The sequence below is a fragment of the Gossypium arboreum genome, chromosome 3, assembly GCF_025698485.1.
Source record: "Gossypium arboreum isolate Shixiya-1 chromosome 3, ASM2569848v2, whole genome shotgun sequence".
In the NCBI taxonomy this organism is placed as follows: domain Eukaryota; kingdom Viridiplantae; phylum Streptophyta; class Magnoliopsida; order Malvales; family Malvaceae; genus Gossypium; species Gossypium arboreum.
In genome coordinates, this window is record NC_069072.1 from 102,839,907 (window position 1) to 102,848,693 (window position 8,787).

Here is an 8,787-nt window from a genome sequence, read left to right on the forward strand (position 1 = left end):
TTGTGTCGGATAGAGATCCGAGATTTACCTCACAATTTTGGAAGAAATTGCAAGAAGCTTTGGGTACCAAGTTGCATTTTAGCACCGTTTTTCATCCACAAACTGATGGTCAATCCGAGCGGATAATTCAGATACTTGAGGATATGTTGAGATGTTGCATCCTCGAGTTTAGTGGTTCATGGGAGCGGTATTTACCTTTGATTGAATTCGCCACAACAATAGTTTTCGGTCAAGTATTAAGATGGCACCTTACGAGGCTTTGTATGGTCGAAAATGCCGACGCCATTGTTTTGGATCGAGCTAGGTGAAAGTAAAATTTTGAGTGGATTTGATTAAAGATCTTTGAATGAAAGTCGAATAATCCGTGAAAGTCTGAAGGCGACCCACAGATCGTCGTAAATCGTATGCGATTTGAAACGACAAGACATTGAATATCGTGGGAGATAAAGTGTTTCTTAAAGTTTCGCCTTGGAAAAAGTTACTCGATTTGGCCGTAAGGGCAAGTTGAGCCAAGATTCATTGGGCGTCTGAAATCTCCGAACGAGTTGGTCGATTCGTATAGATTGATTTTGCCTCCGAACTTGAAAGGATTCACGACGTCTTTCATGTTTTGATGCTTGACGTTATAGATCCGATCCGTCACACGTAATTAATCCATCGAAGTTGAAATTCAATCGACTTGAGTTATGAAGAGGAACCGATTCGTATCCTAGCTCGTGAAGTGAAAGAGTTCTGAAACAAAAGGTTCCTTTAGTAAAAGTGTTATGGCTCAAACACGGATAGAAGAAGCTACTTGGGAACCCGAGAACTCTATGAAAGAGCGATACCCAAACCTATTTACGGTAAGATTTTCGGGACGAAAATTTCTTAAGTGGGGGAGAGTTGTGACAGCCCTAAAGTGACCCTAGTCGGAAAGCGATTTCGGGACCGTTAAACCGAGTCACCGAATTATTTGAATGTGATATTTATTGTCTAAAATATGTGAATGTGAATGTGTGAAAATTTTTAAGCTTTGATTTAGTTAATTGCATGTGAATGGAGTGCATAGGACTTATGTGAGAAAATTTAGAAATGTGCTAGGCAAATGTAAAGTGGCCTAATAATGCATGTTATAAAAATGGTGGGTTTGCATGTCAAATTGCCCAATATTTGAGCTAATGGCCGGCCATGCTATGAGTGGAAACATGTCACAAACATGTTATGTAGTGATGTATGTTAGGAACAATAAAATAATGAGTATGGGTAATAAAGAAATGGAAAAAGGAAAAAAAAAAGTGTCCATCTTTCTTCATAGCTCTTGGCCGAATGTTCTAAGGAAGAGAAAAACAAGTTGTGTTCTTTGGTTTTCTTGACCGAAAATTCAAAAGAAAGAAGGAGGAAATGTTGAAGAGATTCGCCATGCTTGTAGCTAGGTGAAGGTAAGTTTGATGTTGTGCCATGAGATTCATGCATGTTTTTTTGTTAGCTTGAGTTCTAACTAGCCCATGGTTCAAATCTTTACTATGTCATGGAGATGATATTGGCTAAGGTGGATTTGTGTTGATGTTATTTGCATGCTAAAAGTGAAGCTTGAAATGATGCATGTGATGGTGGATTGATAACTCTTGAATCTCCTTTTAGCATTCTTAAGTGAGACATTAAGTTCCTTGTTCAACCATGACCAAAATTGAAATGGTAAGGTGTTGTGATGCATTCGGCCATGGTAGGAAATAGAAGAGAAATAAGGTTGTTGTTAGATGAAGTAGAGTCTAACAAATGAGCTCGTATGTGCATTAGTTGCTAGATGGAGAAGAATCGGCTAGCAAGTTGTGTGCTAAGGCCGAATATAATTTTGTATATTATGGGTAATGCATGTGTTGAATTAGTGTAATAGGAGAGGATGCTTTAATAGTGTATATATGTGTATTAGCCAAGTTTTGAACTTGAAACAAATGGAATTTAGTCAATACAAGTGACCATACTTGTAGAATGTATTAAGTGTTGCAATCAGCCTTAGCATAGATGTGTATGTTCGGCCACATGAATGAGTACATAAGTTGATGGGTATGTTCGGCCATAGGTAGCCTATTGATGGCTTTAGCTTGACTTAGAAAATTCGGCTAAGGGGAAATATTAGCTAGTATGTTGAATTCGATTCGTGATTTCATACATATGTGACTCTAATGTCTAATGTATATATGGGCTAAGTACCTTGAGCTTCTCTTTTGATGTTCGAATGAATTGTATTAAATTGCTTGATGTGATTAAAAATGTGCATGATCATTGTGTATTTGAGCTAAAAGGTGGCCATATGACCTATCAAACTCCTTGTCATATTCGGCCATAAGCTAGCAAAATGAGACTTTAATAAGTTAAATTTGTTTGAATTAGCTCAAGAGCTTAGGGACCACAGTTGGATAAGGGAAAGGAAAAGTGATCGAATAGCCGTTGAAGCCGTTCGACAACATCCGAGGTAAGTTTTGAGTAATGGAACTTAGATTATGATTTGATTAGATCATGTTTTAAGCAAATCAAAATCTTGCTCTTTGTGTGTGGCTATTGAGCGAAATTGCAAGTGTGAAAAGTGCCTTGTGTTTGAGTTTTGCTAATGAAAATGAAATCTGAATGTGTCATGATTTATTGATGAATGTGCATGGTTATTCGAATGATGTCCGGGCTAAGTCCCGAAGGCTTTGTGCTAAGTGACTATATCCGGACTAAGATCCGAAGGCATTCGTGCGAGTTACTAAATCCGGACTAAGATCCGAAGGCATTTGTGCGAGTTACTAAATCCGGGTTAAGTCCCGAAGGCATTTGTGCGAGTTACTATAACCGGGCTATGTCCCGAAGGCATTTGAACGAGTAGCTATACCCGGTTAAATTCTGAAGGTACGTGATTCGGGAATGAATGATCTTGCTGTAAAAATTTCAGTTAATACGCTTGTAACATCCCAACTTTGAGGTATGTCTCGTATGTGCTTTGAATTAGTTGAGCCCTTACAAATAAGTATTCGCTCAGTTGATAAATGAGCTACCGGCCTATGGCTAAGTTGATCTTTGTGTATGACTATAAGGGTTGGTAATGTGAAGTAAGTATGATATTGAGAGTTTGTGCATATGAAATTATCTGTTTAGCTACATGAATGCTATACTTTGGTTGTGTCTAAATTCTTTGCTCAAAACTTACTAAGCATTTAATGCTTACTCCGTTTCTTTGATTCTCTGTTTTATAGATTTTGGTTCTTCAGCTATCGGACTCGGGATTTTGAAGTCGAAGTCGCCCACACTATCAAAGCTCCTTTCGGTATATTTTTGGTTGGACTTTGAAATGGCATGTATAGGACTACCCTTTTGTTGTAGGTCATGTACCTTTCGGTTTTGTGTAAATTTGGATAGCCATGCGAAAATGGCTTAAGTATACTTTGATCATAGCATTATAATCATTGTGTATGTTGTCCGTCGAGAGGTATGGAAATGTTGGTAACGGTTAGTCATGGGAATGGTTATTCATGATCACTTTTGGTATACGTATGACAAACTCTAGTTGATCCATGGAGGATCATGAAATAGGTAAAGTTTACCTTAAAAATAGATGCTGGCAGCAGCAGTGATGTGGATGTGAAAAATCTCTAAAAATAGTAAGAATGGAATTAAATAGCGAATAAATTATTTAATCGAACCTTGATGAATCTATTTTCATAGGAAAGTAACAAAACGCTCATATGAACAGTATATTATGAGATGTTAAAGTTTTCGTGAGACAGGGCCAGAAGGGTTTCTGGATCCCCTGATCTGACTTTGGAAATTCATTATAAATTAACCAGAGACATTTAGAAGTCATGCCACATATGTATAGATTCTTTTTTGAGTCTAGTTTCTATAGAAACAAACGACATCAGTATTCAAGCCCTGTACATGGAGATATCCAAATCGTAATGCATGAAGGTCAGTGTAGTCGCACCCTGTAACAGGGGAGACTTTAACTAATAAACTGTACTAATTGGGCTGACCAAAAAATTCTAGAAAAAATTCTGTAGGTGGACATATGAGTCTAGTTTCAGGGAAAAATTATGAAACTGATTTTCGAATTTTGGAACTCAAGATATGATTTTTAAAGTGACAGTGACGCAGTTAGCTAACTGCCTGGAAATTTTTAAAATGAACTGTGCAAGTAAGTGGATTAAGCCCGTTAACCCCTCGTGTCCGACTCCGGCGACGGTCTCGGGTACGGTGTAACACCCGTGCCGAGTCCGTTCGAGTCGAACACAAGGTGCACACAGACTTAACTTAATTGTTTTCACAGTCCATAAAAATAATTTCCAGACAAGCTGGGTACTGCATCACTGTCGCCCTAAAAATCATATCTTGAGTTTCAAAGCTCGAAAATCAGTTTCGTAATTTTTCCCTAAAATTAGACTCATATGTCCATCTACATATTATTTTCTAGAATTTTTGGTAAGGCCAATTAGTACAGTTTATTAGTTAAAGTCTCCCCTGTTACAGGGATCGACTACACTGACCTTCACGTATTACGACTTGAATATCTCCCTGTATAGGGCTTAAATACTGATGTCGTTTGTTTCTATAGAAACTAGACTCAAAGATGAATCTTTACATATATGGCATGACTCCTAATTATCTCTGGTTAATTTATAATGAATTTCCAAAGTCGGAACAGGGGATCCAGAAACCGTTCTGGCCCTGTTTCACGAGAACTTTAATATCTCTTAACATATAACTCATATGACCGTTTCGTTTCTTCCATATGAAAGTAGATTCATCAAGGTTCATTTACATAATTTATTCACTATTTAATTCCATTCCTTGAATTTTTAGTGAATTTTCAAATCCACACCACTGCTGCTGGCAGCATCTGTTTTCAAGGTGAACTTTACCTATTTCGTGGTTTCCATGGACCAACTAGAGTTTTGTCATACATAGGTCCACATATAATCATATTTAGCCATTCTAATGGCCGATCATTTGCCCAACACTTCCATTCCAGTCCATAGTCACATCATGAAACCATACATATATACATAAACACAAATGGTCTAATGCCATACTCCACTTTTACGAGCCATTTTCGCATGGCTGTACACACATACATCACAAAACGTACTTGAAAAACAGCAAAGGGTAGTCCTATACATGCCATATCCAGAGTTCAACTAAAAGGGTACCAAAAGGGCTTTGATAGTGTAGATGACTTGACTTGATGATCCGAATCCGATAGCTAACGAGCAAAATCTATAAAACAGAGAGCGAAAGCAACGGGTAAGCATTTTAATGCTTAGTAAGTCTCAAGTAATGAAATCAGCTTTGACTAAAGTATTACATTCACATAGCTAAATGAATCACTTTATTAATACACATTCTCATAATCATACTTACTTCACACTTCATCAACATATACACACACAAGGTATCAACCTATCTAAGAGCCGAAAGTTTGTTAGTCGATTGAGCGAATACTATTTCAAGCGAATCGACTTTTCCGATGCACATGCAAACATACCTTATCATTTGGGTTTTTCGCGTATTAATTGAATTTATTGCAGCACAAAACGCTCACCTTCAAACCAAGTTTCTTGAAATTTAGCGGATATAACCACAAGCACAATTGCCTTGGTCTTAACCGGTATAGCAACTCGCACAAATGCCTTGGTCTTAGCCGGATATAACAACTTCGCACAAATGCCTTGGTCTTAACCGGATATAGCAACTTCGCACAAATGCCTTGGTCTTAACCGGATATAATCACTAGCATAAATGCCTTGGGGCTTAGCCCGGTATCATTCAATTGCTCACGCACATATATCAATAATCACGACACATCCGTATTTCATTTTCGTTACTAAGGCTCAAACACAAAACATTTATCAAACCTTTCCAATTTCGGCTCAATAGCCACACATAAGGAGCATGATTTCAATCGACTTTACAACGTAGTCCCTACGCACATTCGACTATCTGCCATAATATGACAAATCATTTCAATATAATACAAGTAGGATCATTACTCGAAGACTTACCTCGGACGTGGTCGAGCGATTTCGACGGCTATTCGATCACTTTTTCCTTCGCTTTATCGGATTTGGATCCCCTTTGCTCTTGAGCTTAATTAAATAAATAAATCGATTTAATCATTTGAGCATCGAAAAGAGGAACACAAGGCACTTAGCCCACACTTATACATTAGACATTAAAGTCACATACATGTGAAATCATGCATCAAACTCAACACATTAGTTAGTACTCTCCTTAGCAATTTTCTAGGTCGAGATAAAGCCTTCAACATGCTTACTTATGGCGAACAACACATCAACCTATGTACTCTTTCATGTGGCCGATTATGCATGTTGATGTTGAGGCCAATTACATGTTTAATACCACACATGAACGGCATACATTTTACTAACTAATGCATTACATATTGTAGTTCAATACACATCTACCATTTACTTCATAACAAAACATCATCATAAGTAAATATATACCTTGAGATAGTATATATGTCATACCAATACATCATGTGCAAACATATGTACATATAGGTGCAAGGGCGAATCTCAAGTTGCTTATATCCAAATATAAACATATATCCAAAGCTCAAATCTTACCTACCATGCAATATGCATAAATCATGCTTATGGATATACCATGGCCGAATACACCACAACACTATACCATTTCAATGTTGGTCATGGTTAAACAAAGAACTTAATGTCTCACTCAAAATGCTAAAAGAAAATCCAAGAGTCCTCAATCCACCATCACATGTATCATTATCAAGCTTCATATTTAGCATGCAATGGCATTAACACAACATCCACCTTGGCTGAATATCATCCCCATGACATAGCAAAGATTTGAACCATGGGCTAATAAGAACTCAAGCTAGCAACTAAAAACATGCATGAATCTCATGGAACACCATCAAACATACCTTAACTTATATGCAAATATGGCCGAATATCTTCAACCTTTCTCCTTTCAAACCGGCCAAGAAGAACCAAAGGATGAAGCTTTTCTTTTCTCTCTTTTTTTTTCTTCCTAGTTTTGGCTCAAAGAAAGGATGAACAAAATTTTTTTTTCTTTTTCTTCAACTCACGGCAATGGGGGGATCACACCTTCTTTCTCTTTTTTTTTTTTCATTTCTTTATTCCTCACCTTAGTTTAATGTTTCCTCCCATATTGCACCAACAAAACATGTCTATGACATGTTTTGCCCATCCTCCATTGTCATGGCCGGCCACCACTTATAAAAAGAGGGGTATTTGACATGCAAAACCATTGTTTTGCATGCATGCTTCAATTAGTCATCACACATTTCCTATCCTACTTTCAAAGTTTACTACTAGGTCCTTTTAGTGAAATTCACATTTATAACCCTAAATCAAATCATAAAAATGTCACGCATTTAATTAACACATATCATAGGCATCAAAATGAATATTAAATTATTTTTATGCCTCGGTTTTGTGGTCCCGAAACCACATTCCGACTAGGGTCGTTTTAAGGCTGTCACATACGGGGTGTTACAAGGCATATCTAAGTGAAGTTATATCGCAAATTCTCATAGTCAGAAGCTTGCTACAGCTCGATCGGGATCAAGATTCATTACAATACAGCAACCACATTTTAATAGTCAAAAATCATCACACTATCATTTTATCACTTTATGGCATGTATAAATAGACTCACGCGTGCTACGTTAGTCCTAGAATCGACTAAACCGTAGCTCTAATACCAATAAAATGTAACACCCCTATCCCGTAACCGTCGCCGGAATAGGTAAGGGGCATTACCGGACTTGTAACTCATGTCAGAAACAGTAAAATTTTGAATTTTTTCTTGAAATAAAGATCATTCATTTAAATAAGTACTAAGCACAGCCAGGGATAAAATTTAAACTTCTCTAAGTAAACATTCAAAAGATGCCATTTTCGCATGGCTTATATACATTAACCAAAAATATTCTCCCGCCACTAGTCTATTCTATACATGCCATAAAATAATTCTAAACATAACAGTAACAAGCAGTGGATAGTGATAGTGTGACTAGTTGCTGATGATCCCCGAGCCTGTAGCTTTGCAATGAGACCTATAAGACAAAGGAAACAGAGTAAACGGAGTAAGCATTACAATGCTTAGTAAGTTTTAAGCAGTGTCAACAGATAACAATCAAATTATAACACTGTTGTTCGTATTTTTATTTCACTCTTCCTTCGGGCATACCATCCCTTTTCCGAATATGCACATCTCATCATATACAATAGGCAGATAAACTCTTACATAAAAGTGAGCTCATGTGACATAGATATATCGTATGATTTCACATAACCTTTCACACTAATCCGATGTCACATAATCATAGGAATAGTCCCATAGATTGCTCTCGTATGCATCATATATAAACTTGGGGTACATACCTGTTTAACCTTTCGCATTGAATATATTTATAAGCAATTCTTATTACGAAGTCTTATAGCTTTAACCTCTACTCGGATTATCGGTGAGACCTTTAGCTCAGACGAAATCTCCACACGAAGTCATCGGGTCTTACCCGGACATACTCTCCACACGTAGTCATCGGGTCTTACCCGGACATAATCTCCACACGTAGTCATCGGGTCTTACCCGGAATATATTTCCAAGTTTCATGTACATTTAATCGCATGTTACAACCTTCACATTAGCCATTCGGCTTTACCACATATTCATATCTCATACATATTTCACATTCGCCATTCGACTTTACGACATATACATATCTCATATATATTTCACATTCGCCATTCGGCT